Genomic DNA, 15,662 nt, shown 5'->3' on the forward strand with positions numbered 1-15,662 from the left:
TGGTTGGAAATGGGGTAGAAAAAAGAATGGATGCTGTAACGGAGGAGAAAGTGAATCGCTTTTGTATGTTGCACCATGCCTCTATGGAGACGTGGCTCGACATGTATCAACAAGCTAGGCAAGATCGAGAGGAAGCGCAATCTGAATTTCGACGTAGTACATGCCATCGACCGATTTGATATCCCGAGGGTATGGAGGAGATGCTATGGTTTATGTCAACGTGATGGTTGCATGGAGCTTTGACCGCAGCGTCTCGCGAAGGGACGGAGGTCCAAACCAAGGAGTGGGAATTCTTGAGGGGATGTAGTCCAAAGGTAATGACGTGTTTAGGGTTTGTCATATCTATATTTTATATGCAACAACTAATTGAGTGTTTCAATGTACAGTACAAAATATATAGTGCAACGTGGTCGTGCAGACGACATTTTCGCGTGGAGCGTATTAACAAAATACGCTCTACAACAGACTGTGGTATCATGGCAAGGTTCGAGCAAGAGAGCTGACGACGAGCAACGGATCCAAACACGGTTATAGATGAGATGGAGTCTTTTGAAAACTTGCAAAGTATTGTTACGGTGGATTACCATAGCTTCTCCATGATACTATTCGATGTGCAGTGGTTCAAAGTGGTACTTGAAGGAGCTGGAGCAATAGTTCAATGAGGTCCACCTAGATTTCTCGAAATAGATTCCAAAGAAAAATGGACGGATTTGCGCGACATCTTTGTGTTGCCGGGCCATTGTGAACAGGTGCATGAACTCATTTGTTTGTTAATTGTATTATGACATGGTACATGTCACAATAGTTAACTCTCTCTTGTACGTGTTTGTGAACATGTAATCTTCTATCCAAACCCCTGACAACCTCGATGGTGGTATGTTATACCTTTAGCTCCTCGAAGTGCGAGAGTATATGATCAAAGCAATGTTCCGAGCATAGATGAGGACAATATGTAAATAGAGGGGTCGATATTGCAAGAGGTGGAGGCCACCAAAAGCTTGGAGCATGTAGAGGAGCCAGTATCATGTAACAATGATGGAAATACAGGAGTCCAAGAATTCTTTGAGAATGAGGTGGACTCATCCTTTTGTTGTGACATATCTATCGACCTTCCAGTTTATGCCGAGTTGTGTTAGAAGATTGACATGGGACCATAGGATACTTTATACTTGGAGCATCCACTTACTCAATTCGTTGACTAATCGCTTATAAGGGTACATAAGATATGCATTTTCAGTAAGATCATTTTTTTAAGATTTATATTATCATGCTTTGTATGATTTAAATTGATTATGCTAACATTATTTTTTGTCTGTGTAAGTGACCTTTGTGGATACTTAGATTATCAGGATGAGTCGAGGGATGAGCGGTGAGGAGTTCCAGGATATCTTCACATGCATGTCTCCAGATTAGATGGTGAGATTCAGAGACATGGCGGACCAGGAGCTGTCTCGGACATTGTCCGGCCGCTCTATTAGATCTATTTCGGCGCGATCAGATGCTTCAGTTTCGAGCAGACAAGGTCGATGCTCCAGACTTGGGCCAGATGAAGGGAGTGCTTCAGGGTGGTCAGGGGAATGCTGGAGAGATTCGGATGCAGTGAGTCCACAGTTGGCTCGGGATACATGTGCTACTCCTCGCTCTCGTGGCAGTTTCAGAGAGCGTGGCTCAAGTGGTTGTTGTGGAGGCACGCTCGCGGTGTCTCCCTCTCGTCGTTCTGCTGGAGTTGTGTCACCTTCGAGATTTGTCACACCTGTGGGGACATCTTCTCCAGTCACTCCGACTTTTGTTCAGCCCTCCGCAGGTGGCACCCCTATGGGTGCTACTCCGATAGATACTACCCCGGTCGGTACACCAAATGTACAGGGGTCTCCTGGATATGCCCAGGAGCGTGGTCGTAGGTGGGAGAGGACCCATCTTAGGCATATTCTAGAGGGGTATGCCTACCTTGTAGATAATAGGTCAAGATTCATCATCATGAATGATGAGAGAAGGAGGGTGATGGCTCGCACGAGAGAGTTGCGCCAACAAGTTTTTCGACACAATCTCTTAGATCATTGGAAAAAAATACCAGAGGGGAGCAAGGACTACATAGTAGCATCCTTGCAATACAACAAAAAGGCTCCATAGATGTGCTTATAGATGCAATATTTGAACTATGATAAAAAATATCGGGCGCGTTTATTACCACGTCTACTGTTGCGTCTAAAATTTTGCGTCTAAAAGCGCGCTTATAGTCAGAGTTACACGCCCATATAGACACGCATATAGACGCGCATATTGACGCGCTACGTAAATATATAATCATATTTATAAAAAAGTGGATATATTCATATTGTGCGTCTATACACATGTGTATCTACGTGTCTAAAAAAGCGTTTACTCTGCAAGTGTTTGATGAGAATAGATGTGCATTTATCCTACAATTTAGACGCATTGATAGACGCGCAAAACAGAGGTATGAAAAAAAAAAACCAGAGAGCATGTGGCTTTGCAAGCCACATGCTATCTGGTTTTTTTTTCCCCCATCAACATAAAATTGTATGCTTAGGGAAAACAGAGAAAGATTATTTCGAAGATTTTTGTACTGAAAACAAAACAATGTATGTAGAACACGAAATTTTATATATATAGATGAAACGTTTTTACATGATGAGTTCTCGTGCTTGTGACCTCAAGCATGGTCATAGTTGCAAGCACTAGCTGAAAGTAATACATATCAAAAATAAAAATTACAAGCCAAGGGAAGGCATGCATGTATGGGGCTCCTCTACATCTCCTCAGAAGAGAGATCATCATCGCTACCACCACCGCTGCCTGTGCCTTTGCCGTTGCCGCCACCACTACTGCTAGTCCCCCCTTCGCTATCCTCAACTGCATCAGGGTTTGCCTACACAAAGGATTAAGGTATATAAATACCATTACAAACAATAAATTAGAGTTACCTATACTTTTCATGTAAAAAATAAAACATATCTCTTCTGGTTGTGGAATCCTCATGGCACGATTATATTGCTCCTCCGTGATGAGTCCCTCCTCATAGAAATGCTGCCAAGTGGTTATGACCTCGATGGTAGCCTACCTCTCTAGGAGTAGGCATCCTACCAACGATATGATACTACAAAACAATTTGAACATACAACGTATTAGAACACACTACATAATGAAGTGAAACAAATTACAAAATTTAATTTTAATAAAAATCAAATTATACTTACAAACTCAGTCTCCCATGACTCCCTGCCACCCGATCCATAATGCAACGATCCCATGGTTGCCATCTGGATACGTCGTGCCTCTGCATGCTGGCGACTTGTTATTTTCTCTGCTGCTCTCTTCTTAGCCTCTTTCCACTCCCTGCGGTGGCAATTGGGTGGTTGGCCATATCCAGTGCGCCCCTGCTCTTGTCTCCGCAGTGACTCCTTGGCGCGCGTCATAAGGTGAGACCTCTTGTTATAAAGCGCGTCTCTCACCTTTGACCGTCCCCAATCATCTGAGAATCGTGAATTCTCAGGATTAGAGTACCTTCTATGTACTGCCCGTAGCACCTCTTGCCACAAACCATTTTTTTGGTGCTTGAAGGGAATCATGCAATCTTTGTATGTGGCATGCACGACACTCATCAAGTAGGCTATCACTTCCCTCCCCTTAGAGTCATGCAAGATACCACCAACATCAGTGACAGAGTAGTACATTTGTGGAGGCTCATCTCTCTCATTTCCTGGTGAGGGTGATCGAGAGCCACCTCCTAGGCAACCCCCACAAAGCCCTCGACCTCCTCGTCCTCTCGCACGACTCACCCTCCTCCCTCGACGGGCACTACTCTCTACCTCACTCGATGCACGTGTTTCGGCCGATTTATGTACTTCAGCTGATCCCTGTGCATCAGCTGATCTGTGTGTATGCATAGTGCGTGGAGTACCTATAAGTAGAGGTGTGCCAAGGTTTGGTGTTTGTGTGGCAGTGCTAGGCAAAGATGTGACAGGTGTCCCAAACATCATACTGAAAACCTCCTTTGCAGTGGGAGGGCGACCAAGATAATTGGTCATCTCCCCCATGAATTGCTCCTTGTTTGGAAAACCTCCAAAAAAGCTACTAACACTATAACAAAAAGGCCTCTTAGACGTACTTTTAGACGCGATTTTTGAATATAGAGAAAATCTTACGGGCGCGTTTACCCGCCCGTCTATTTGCGCGTCTACAAATTCGCATATATAATCGCATGTATTAAGAAATTTACATGCAGAAATAGACACGCAACAGACGCACATATACACGTGTGAATACAAGCGCATAAAAAAACCAAAATTGTTATTTAATTAATTTATTTTGTGCATCTACCAGCGCATCTACCTGGCAAATTAGACGGGCATATAGACACGCTCGTAGACGTGCTTTTACAAGCGTCCATAGACGTGAACGGAAAACAAAAAATCTCATTAAAAAAAAAGATATTTAATTTATTTTTTAAATTTGAATTATGTAGCGCGTGTACTCTGTATTTTAGACACACTTATAAACACACATTTTCTGTAATTTAGACGCGCGGATAGACGCGCAAAACAGAACTGGAAAAAAAAAACCAGAAAGCAACCACATGCTCTCTGGTTTTTTTTCCCCCCTCCCATACATTAGATTGTGCATTTGGAAAAAAGACAATGGATCTAAAAGCACGAGAATTGAAAATAAAAGTCCATGTATTCATTATAGATCAAAAGCATTTACATGGGGAGTTTAAGTGCTTGCGACCTAAAGCGTGGCCGCAAGCAGTATGCTCAAAGATGGATAATACATATATAAGAAAACAAGGCCATAGAGGAGGTATGGTGCTCCTCTACGAATCTGAAGAAGAAACATCTTCGCTAGCACCACCATGCGTCGCTATCCCCCTCCTCGCTATGCTCCACATCTAGGTTCGCTTACACACACAAAAGATCAAGGTTGCTTATGTAGACATGGTGGAGAAAAAGTTATAATTAGCTATACTTTTAATAGAAAAGTATGAAAAGCATACAAAACATACCTCCTTTGGCTCTCGAATTCTCATAGCCCGGTTGTATTGGTCCTTAGTGATGAGACCCTTCTCATAGAAGTGAAGCCATGTGGCTGTGCGGTTATGGCCTCGATGGTAACCTACCTCTCTAGGAGTAGGTATCCTACCAACGATATGTAAAATATTACACGGCGCAGCGAACATAATCTGAGAAAGAGAGAGAGTACACAACAGATAAGAGGAGAATTAGTAAATTCTTTAACTCTAAACAACTGATACAAAGATGGCTCTGTCCACCCGTGCGCTTCCACTGTGTGAAGCTTAGATGGTGATCTAGACAGAAGATAGGTGAAGAGCTTAAGGCTAGCTGGAACAACAACTCTGACTGGGTGAAAGATGAGTGACAGATGGCTGCGAAGGGGTTTAGCTTTTATAGCCCGCGAAGGTCGTTAGGTCGGCCTGCTGACGACCTACCATATGAGCCTCCACTAGTCGGCCAGAGAATATTCCAGGGAATATTCCCTTTACCATCGGGCCCCTTTTAACTCCCTTACACTGCAACTCGATGCAATGTACCTCGAGTTGCTACCAGCTTAACCACTCCATCTAACCCAAAGATTAGACCCACAATAGTCACCTTTTTGCCATCTGGTCACATAGACCTCATCTGATATACAAGTCAAGACTCAACCAATGTCCGGGCTCACATTTGACTTCTCCTCATAATGGGGGCCTTACAACTTTGAGCACCATGGATCATTGGTAGCACCTAATGAGGGTGGGGCATTGATCATATCTAACACGATAATAGTCTGCAAAACAATTATGATATATACAAACAATCATGAGACACAATGTATTAGAATAAATTATATAAAGAATTGAAAGAAATATAAATTTTAAAAAACTAAAAATCAAAATATACTTACAAACTCTGCCCCTCAAACTCTATGCCGCCCGATCCATAGTGCGATGATCCCATGGTTTCCATTTGGATGCGTTGCGCCTCTGCATGCTGGCAACTCTTCACTTTCTCTGCTGCTTTCTTCTTGGCTTTCTTCCACTCTATGCGGTGGCACATAGATGGTTGGCTTTAGGCTGCACGCCGCTCCTCCTGTCTCCGCAGTGAGTCCCTGGCACGTGTCATGAGGTGGGATCTTTTGTTGTGAAGCAAATCCCTCACTTTTGTGCGTCCCCAATCATCCGAGAATCGCTGACCCTTAGGATTTGGGTACCTCCTATGGACTGCCCTCAACTCCTCCTGCCATAAGCCGCTTTTCTGATTTTTGAAGTAGAAGAAACAATCTTTATACATCACATGCATGACGCTCCTCATGTACGCCATTACATCCCTTCCTTCATCATCATAGAAGATGCCACCAGTATCTGTAACTCTATAGTAATGGCATACTGGCTGCTCTACGTGATCTACGGTGAGGGTGATCTCTCGCCACCTCCTAGGCAACCCCCACACAAGCCTCGTCCTCCCTCTCGACTCTCCCTCCTCCCTCTCTGTCAACTACCCTCTACCTCACTAGATGCACGTGCTTCTGCAGATGCACGTGCATCGGCTGATGATTGTGCTTCAGTCGCATGTACAGGTGCTACATGTGGAGCACATGCAATTGGAATTTAGGAAGTAGTGCTAGGCAAAGACGTCAGAGGCATTCCAGACATGACGCTAAACACCTCGTCTGCTGTGGGAGAGCGGCCAAGGTGTCTGGTCATCTCTCCCATGAAGTTTTTCCTACTAGGAAAACCTTCAAAAAATGCATTGACCCCCCTGCCGAACAAGGCCAATGTATCATTCATGCGATCCAAATCCAGGTCATTGCTAGATGAACTAGGATGCGACATCTGCAAAAAAAACACAGGAAAAAGACAAATTTGTTTGCATATAAAAAATCATATATTACCTTCATCCACACCTAAACATTTTCAAAGAGCCATAATCCTTGATCCAATCCAACATTAATTATGAAAAATCATTCAGTGAGCCTAGAATCATTATGCAAGAGAAGGCTTTTGATGCTCACACATTTTCATTTTCTTCAAGTGTATTTTGCAAGCACTTACTAAGATCCATTTAAGTGAAATAAAGGTGTGGAAATTCCATACAAAAAATACATAGATGCTCATGGTACTTAAAAGTGCTAATAATCTAGCTTTCTTTAGATATTGAGCATAAAACTTAAGTGCTAATGCTTCTCATAAATAAGAAATCTCTGGGAGTCCCACTCTCAAATATGGGGTTAAGATTTAGCCACTTGGTCAAATCTTTACTCCTTATTTGAAAGTGGAGCTTGGAAGATTCCCAAAATCTCTAATATGGTATCGAAAGTATAATGCTACCTTATTCACTACGTTGGAAGGCTAAAGCTTCTAAAAATTGGATCATGAATCAAGAAATTTTATAAACACAAACACGGGATTGGTCACATTCATCATTGCAAAAATATATTGTTTAGGCAATGAAAATTATTTTTTATCAAAGCTAGCTGGCGCGTGTATAACTGCATCTAAAATGCAGGATAGATGCGCTCTCAGACGCGTCCCTAAAGTCAACCCTCTGTTCAGAGCGCGTGTATATCCGCATCTGAGATGCAGTATAGATGCTCTATCAAATGCGATTTCTAGGTCAATGCTTCTGGCACGCGCGTGTATCCTCGCGTGTCGATTGCAGAATACATGCGCTTGGAGACACTACTCTGAAGTCAAAGCCTTTTCTGTGCAGAGCGTGTGTATTCTCGCGTCTTCGATGCAGAATACAAGCACTGTGAGACGCGACCTTAGACGCAATGAGAGAAAACATTGCTTCGCGTCTATCCCTACGTCTACACTGAAATGTAGACGCGCTGGCAAACACGCTCAGTCGGCTAATTTCGGTCTGACGACCGCCATTCATGATTTATTTGTGCTATACAAAATGCAATCATAAATCCTAATACACAGAGAGAGAGAGAGAGAGAGAGAGAGAGAGAGAGAGAGAGAGAGAGAGAGAGAGAGAGAGAGAGAGAGAGAGAGAGAGAGAGAGAGAGAGAGAGAGAGAGAGAGAGATAGAGAGAGAGAGAGAGAGAGAGAGAGAGAGGACTCACCTTGGGTGTTTGGTGTGGCGGGTGGTGGCGCTTTTTCCTTCTCCTTCTTCCTCTCCTTGGTGAGTTACTATCCCTTGATACTTGCTTGCTGCTTGTTGTCTCTTCCCTTTGCTTCTTCTTTCTCTTGTTCTCCTCTCTCTTGTTCTCTATTTCTTCCTCTCCTTGGCTTTCCTTTTTCCCCTCTTGTGTGTTTGAAATGAAAGAAGAGGTGAGTCATGAGGAGGTGAGGCATGAAGAGACTAGGTGAGGCATGAAGAGACTGCATGTTGGCTAAACTTGAGCTTCAGAACCGCAAAAACGTAGGAAAGGAAAGACACGGTTTGAAAAGAAATGATTTAAGTATCTTTCAAATTTTGACATGTGCGTCTATTTTGGCGTGTATATGCACGTCTAAGTTTACGTAAATGCGCTTATAGACACGAACTTAGATGCGCAAATAGACGCTAATTTAGACGCGTACGTAAACGCAGATATAGACGAGCATTTAGGTTTTATCATAATTTTTTGTTTTTAAGATAAGTTTTGATAGTGAATTCTTATCATAAGTTTTAATGTATTTATGATGACTTTTTTGTATTTAAAATTGAGATCTTAGAATAATTAATACGCCAGCTTGAAGTTTTTATGTAAACATATGAATGACAAATATTTTGATATTGTCATGAATTAGGTTTAATCATGTCGTCGTCATCACCTAGTGCGGTGCATGCTGATGAGTCAACGAGCACATCCTCAAGTGAGGATGAAACATTACGTTTTTATAATCGAGATGTATGGCTACGATGAAAAATTAAATGCATGTGTGATCGTTGTGGAGGGTGTATTTTTCGAGCACATCGAGTTGCAATGTCACACCTCAACATGTATGGAGAATGGGACCGAGAAAAATCACCGGTATTCATTGTTTTTTTAAAACACTAAGATTGCTAGTCTATGTTACTCAATATATATCAACGTACATGAAACTCCCTTTTGTGGTTGAGCAGGATGCAGTGCCACATCCTCAGATGCTTCCTCCCGGGCGTTGAGAGGCTGCAAAACGTCGTCGCGAGGAGGCAGAGTCTTCAAGAAGAGTGGAGACTGACGACCATGATAGTAGCCCTCATGAAATGCCCCATCAAGTCATAGAGGATGAGATTTTGGACAACATGGTACACCATCTATTTTCGCAACCAGTTCAGGGAGAAGGTCACTCTACGAAGCCAGATGATCCTGTCATCTACTCCGTTGTATGAAGGTTGTACATACTCCGTTCTTCATGCGTCCCTCGAGATACTTAACTTGCAAACAATTTATGGATGGAGTAATGTCAGCTTGGATGCATTATTGAAGTAGGTATCAATTCAGTTTGGCTTATGGATCATAATATTAATTGTTCTACTTTGAAATCAGATAGAAATATATGTTGGTGGTTTTTTAACTCACTTTTAAAAATATATGTAGGTTATTATCACAAATGCTTCTAAAAGGAAACAAATTGCCAACTAAGAGAGAGCAAGCAAGACATTACTTGACATCTTTGGGAGGCCTCGATTATGTCAAGATCCATGTATGTGTCAATGATTGTGTCTTATTTCGTGGGATTCATGAGTTCGCACGAGAGTGTCCTGTTTGTGGCGAATCAAGATACGAAGTGGAGATGAAGTCAATGGATGTGTCTCGTAAGGTTTTGTGACATTTTCCAATTGTTCCACATATAAAACTTATGTTCAAGTGTAAGTCTATTGGAAAGCTCATGTCATGGCATGCTAGTCATCGTTCAAGTGATGGAAAATGGAGGATCCCTGTAGACACACCGGCATGGCAACATATAGATAATTTGTGGCTCGTTTTCAAAGAAGAGCCAAGAAATTTGAGATTTGGTTTAGGTATGGATGGAATCAATCCATTTGGCATCAAAAGCACATCATACAGTGTATGGCCAGTGGTATTGGTGAACTATAATATTCCTCCATCCATGGCAATTAAAAAGGGACATGTAATGTTGTCCCTTCTGATTCCTGGAAAGCACAAGGTAAAAAACATGGATATTTACTTAGAGCCTTTGATTAAAGAGTTAGAAATGTTATGGGAAGGTATTGAGGTGCAAGATACAAGTGCATCTGCATCCTCTAGAGATTTCACATTGAAGGCCATGTTGTTGTGGACCATGCATGACTTTCTAGGATACAGAGAGTGTTCAAGTACATGTATATAACTCTATATTTGAAATTCAAGACTTGAATCAATTGCATTTTATTAATTCACTTGTTTATTCAGGTTTAACCACATCAGGATATCATGCATGTCCTATTTGCAGTCCCTCTCTAGTTTCCTCTAGGTCAGCATATTTAAAGAAGGTTATCTACGACAATCATCATCGATTTCTTCCTATTGACCATCCCAAATATGTTCTCCCTACTAATGGAATGACTCCACAGTCTCTAACCATTCGAGATTGGAAAGAGAGATGGATTAATGCCGACAGCCACCCTCCACTCGGCATGAGTCGGTAAGAAGTGCATTTCTCTCGATTGACTTTAAAGTATTTAGCATGATGAATTGTTTACATAATATATTATTTATTTGTTAGGTTCTCTATATTTTTTCGTCTTTCGTACTGGACTGAACTCAAGATCAATCACCTGTTGGACCTCATGCACATATTCAAAAATGTTGTATCTACATTATGGGATCACTTGATAGGGGCTCGTGATTCAGTCAATGTAAGGGAGAATTTACGTAACATTGGTTGCATGAGACGAGCCTGGCCATGCATTCGACCCAGAGGAAAGATTGAGCTACCCCATGCACCTTGGATGTTGTCAAAGAACGAGGAAAAAATAGTGAAGGAACAAATATGTAGCTTTCGAACATCCACAGGATGTATGAGATGTCTCAAGGGAGCCTTCATAAAGAAAAAGAAAATAGGTATGGAGCAACTATCTGGTTTGAAGTCCCACGATTGGCACAAAATGATTCAAGTAAGGGTATCTCTAACCATGAATATAGTAATTAGTGGAGTAACTATGTGTAAACTTTGGGGTATGATGACTTTTTCATCAACTAATCATTTGATCTATGAATATTGTTTACATTTAGTTCGTACTTCCTACTAGCATATCCCATTGTGTATCCAAAGATGTATGTGATATCATTTATAAGATGGGAGAGCTTGTGAGGTGTGTATACATTGTATTTTTTCATTATATATCTTTGAATTTCTATACAAAAATAAACAATTCTCAAATACATCTTGACAGATACGTGAGCTCGAAGGAAATTGATCCAAACACATTGCAAGATGCTCGAGCATTATCTGTTGAGGTGGTTTGTTTGGTGGAGGAAATTTTTCCTCGATCCATTTTGACTATTCAATTACATTTACTTGTACATTTGATTGATGAGATTGCACTTTGTGGGGCAGTTCATGTAAGGTGGATTTTTTTCTTGAGCGCTTTATGAAAACCTTGAAAGATTTTGTGAGGCAAAAAGCACGGCCTGAGGGAAGCATAGCTGAGGGTTGGTTAGTGCAATCATCCCTTGTTTATATCTCTGAATATCTTGCTGAAGTGGACCCCTCTCAACCACGACTATGGAAAGATTATGAAGAGTTGAGGATGACCTCTATAATACCTCAAGGAAAAGGAATGAGTAGAGTGCTAACAAAAGAAGAACTTCGTAAGTTAAATAGTTTTTGTGTGCTCAATAGTGATGTAATGAGCAAATGGGTGACACTATATAATGAAGCAAGGGCAAGAAGAAAAAGCGAAAGACAAGCATTTCACACCAGATATGGACGTAACGTCCCATTTCCAGATCATCTAAATGCGCTCCTACGTCATATTGATATAGATTGGTTACATGAGGAAATGGAGAGAATGGAAAAAGAGGAGGAAATTAATATATCGCAAGAAGAATGGGAATATGCACGAGGTTGCTTATCAAAGGTGAGACATACTATCAATTAATTTGTTTCTATAAGTTATATTTTATATAAATAATTGACATGTTTGATCTTAATCTTTTACTACTAGTGCACATTATTCAATGCTATTTGGTGTGAGGGTAAACATTTTCAAACTCAACGTATAGATGAAAAGAGAAATACCCAAGATTGTGGTGTCCTTGCTCACTTCGAGGATGCCAATGGTACCATGGAATGTTATTGTGGCTTGATCCAAGATATTCTGAAGCTTGACTTCAGACGATTCTTTATATATGTACTGGATGTGAAGTGGTTTAAAGAAGTGGTAACAAATGGTGAGCATTGCACAATCAGACGTCATCCAAGTGGTTTTGTAATCATTGACTCTACAAAATTTCACCAAAACAAGAATGACACATTAGTACTACCTCAACAATGCGAGCAAGTATATATGCAAAAGCTAATTTTTTTTATATGTATACATGTGATACATATACACAATATAATAAGTATTTAAGTTTCTTGCTTTTGTTTTTCAAATACAGGTTGTGTATCATCCAATGGTAAACAATAACCGATGGTGATATGTCATCCCTATATCTAATCGTTCAAAACCAATATATGGTAATATTACCGACATAGAGATAGCAGATGACAATCCAACAATTAATGATGATGTACATGATGACACCATAATGGATAATATGCGTGATATAGTACAAGATGAACCTCGCGAGGATGTTTAAGGAAACGTAGAAGAAGACAATAATGTGATTGTCGATGATATTGATGAAGTTATTGAGCAATATAGCAACACATCTGATAGTGGGATAGACTTATTTGTTTCGTTACCTCTTGGTAACATAGACCTAGAAGTAGATAGTTTAGCAAGGGCTGATCTCATTGAAGATGAGATGGATCATTCGCTGTAACATACTTAATTTGCTTAATGATTCAATGTGTATTCTTAATTCTATGGTTTTTATCATGTGCACATGTGCATACTCAATAATCAATAGTCAAGTTTAAAACTAAATTGAATTTTCCATAATAAAAATGAAGTATTTTTTATCATCTTCAAGTAGAGAAATTATGAGATACATATTGCAATGCTTGCTATTAATTGTATAATAAGGTTTTTGTCACTTGCCACTAATTACTTATATCAGGCTTGTCAACTGGAGGAACTACCATTCATTAGAGAGCAATGCAAAAATAATTATTAACTCTAGTTTTTTAATTCAATGATTCAATGTGTATTCTTAATTCTATGGTTTTTATCATGCGCACACGTGCATACTCAAGAATCAATTTCAGGTGGTTAAATAATTATTAACTCTGGTTTTTTTATTATATTAAGTTAAATTTCAGGTGGTTAAATAATTACACGTCCAGAAGGTGCGTCTATATTAGCATCTATTTACGCGGATATATAGACACAAAATTTGCGTCTATTTACATGCACATATAGATGCAATGATAGACACGCCCGACTCTGTGCGTCTAACATGCACGTCTATGCTTCGTTTCTATTGTAATGTAACACCTCTAGAAAACTCCGCTAAGGTGTTGTTCATGCGTTTCAACTCAGGATCAGTGCTGGAAGATCCAGGATTCCACATCTACACAATAAAAATCATATTATCATGTGCAGATAAAACATATTACATGCTGCGTTTATATCTATGTCTCTGTGTGCGTCTGTTAGCGCGTCTATTTTCGCGTCTATACCTGCGTCTACACTGTCATCTGGATGCGTTGTGACAGACGCGCACAGTCGGATCATTTTTTTCAAACTTGGTTAAAAAACGCGCAAAAAAACCTCCATAGATGATAGTCTATAGTATGTAAAGAGAGAGAAAGAGAGACAAACAGATAGAGAAAGCAAACAAGATTGAGAGAGAGAAGAACTCACCTTCTTTGCTTGTTCCGACGGGTGGCAGCTAGGTTGCAAGATCCTTGTCCTCCTTCTCCCTTCCCTTGGTAAGTTGATTGAATCTTCTTCTCTTCCTTGCTATTTGACTCTTGTTCTTTACTCTTTGGCTCTTCTTTCCTCATGTCCTCTTTTTACTCTTATTTCCTTCCCTCATTGTCTTCATGAAGTGATATATAGACATGAGTAGTGATGTCGAGCTCGAACTGCAGAAAACGCGCAAAAAACGTAGGAAAGCACTGGCTTGAAAAGAAAGCCACAACTTTTTACATTTTTTTAATATTTGCGTAGCGTGTCTGTAAGCGCGTGTAATTACACGTGTATATGCGCAGATAATACCTATTACATGTGTTGACAGACGCGCAATAACAATTAAATTGATTAGATGCTAGCTTTTGGTTGTTTTTGGATCAACATGACATGACTTTCTTAGTCTTTCAATATTAAAATGTTTGTCTCCATGTTGTAAGTATCAAAGCATGCATTTAGGGAATATGACATATATAGATTGTATGTGCATAGTGGTCCAACAAATCAAGCCTCTTTCTTATTTGTAGGCATTATATGTTGTAATTAAACTCTAACAGTTTATATTGTGCAAAAAGGTGTCATTGATTTAATCTAAGATCTTGATCTACATTGCTATTCATACAATTTCATTTATGTTGGGTTGGTCAATCTGCTTGATTAATGCAAGATATGCTTGATATGATGTTTTTGATTGAGAATACTGGTGAAATATATAGAAAATCTTGAGATAAGAGATGGTACACTAGCAAATCAATTGACCTATGTGGTGACATATATAACAAAGCTTGAGGATAAGAGATAACACATTGGCAAGTCAATTGGCACATATGTGGTGACTTACTAGACCATCCCACTTGCAATTGCATGCAAGTATCAATAGGTGGATAAAGCACGAATGGTTTTTAGCTAGAGAGAGATAATACAATGAAGGTGTATACGAAAGAGATAGAGAAAGGCATATTATCCATCAATCAATCAAAGATATGTACATGAAGTGACTTGATATAGTAATTAGAGTATCGTCATTTTTAGGATGCTCCATTGACTTATGCAAGTTCCCATAACCTTGAAGTAGATAGCCAACCACACTATCCATGGAAGGAAAACTTGACCTCATCAAATTAACCAAGTTAATTTACTTATACATTTCATAGATAAGAGATTTGTAGTTGGTTTGTTAGTATTGCAAAGTATCCTTACAATGATCTATATTTTTAGTCACCAACAAGTGGACACACTGGCTAAAGATGATGAAAAGAGGACATGTGCACATTGGCTATATGTGGTCCACCTTATCTAAAATTATATGTGAGCTATAATTGCACCTTGACATGATTGGAATAGCTTGCACATGCACAAGCCAACTGATTTACATCAATCTACTCATGCTATGAATTGGCATACATGTCTTGCTTTTGCTTTGATTGTATTGATTGTGATGTATATTCCTCAAGAATAATGAGAATCAAGGGACTACCCTAAAAAGTGAGGGTACTCCCTTGAATCACCGATTAAGCTTTGATCTATAAGTTTATGCATGGCTAGGTTAAGTGCACAACAAATGAGACATGTGAGTGTATTGATTAGTTCTCTCTCTCTCTCTCTCTCTCTCTCTCTATATATATATATATATAGCATAGGCACAAGTCAACCTTTGATCTATAAGTTTTAGCCATGGCTAGGTTAAGTGCATAATAGATGCAA

The sequence above is a fragment of the Lygodium microphyllum genome, chromosome 8 (genome assembly GCF_053477565.2).
Source record: "Lygodium microphyllum isolate KBCC chromosome 8, Lygodium_microphyllum_v1.1.10, whole genome shotgun sequence".
In the NCBI taxonomy this organism is placed as follows: Eukaryota; Viridiplantae; Streptophyta; class Polypodiopsida; order Schizaeales; family Lygodiaceae; genus Lygodium; species Lygodium microphyllum.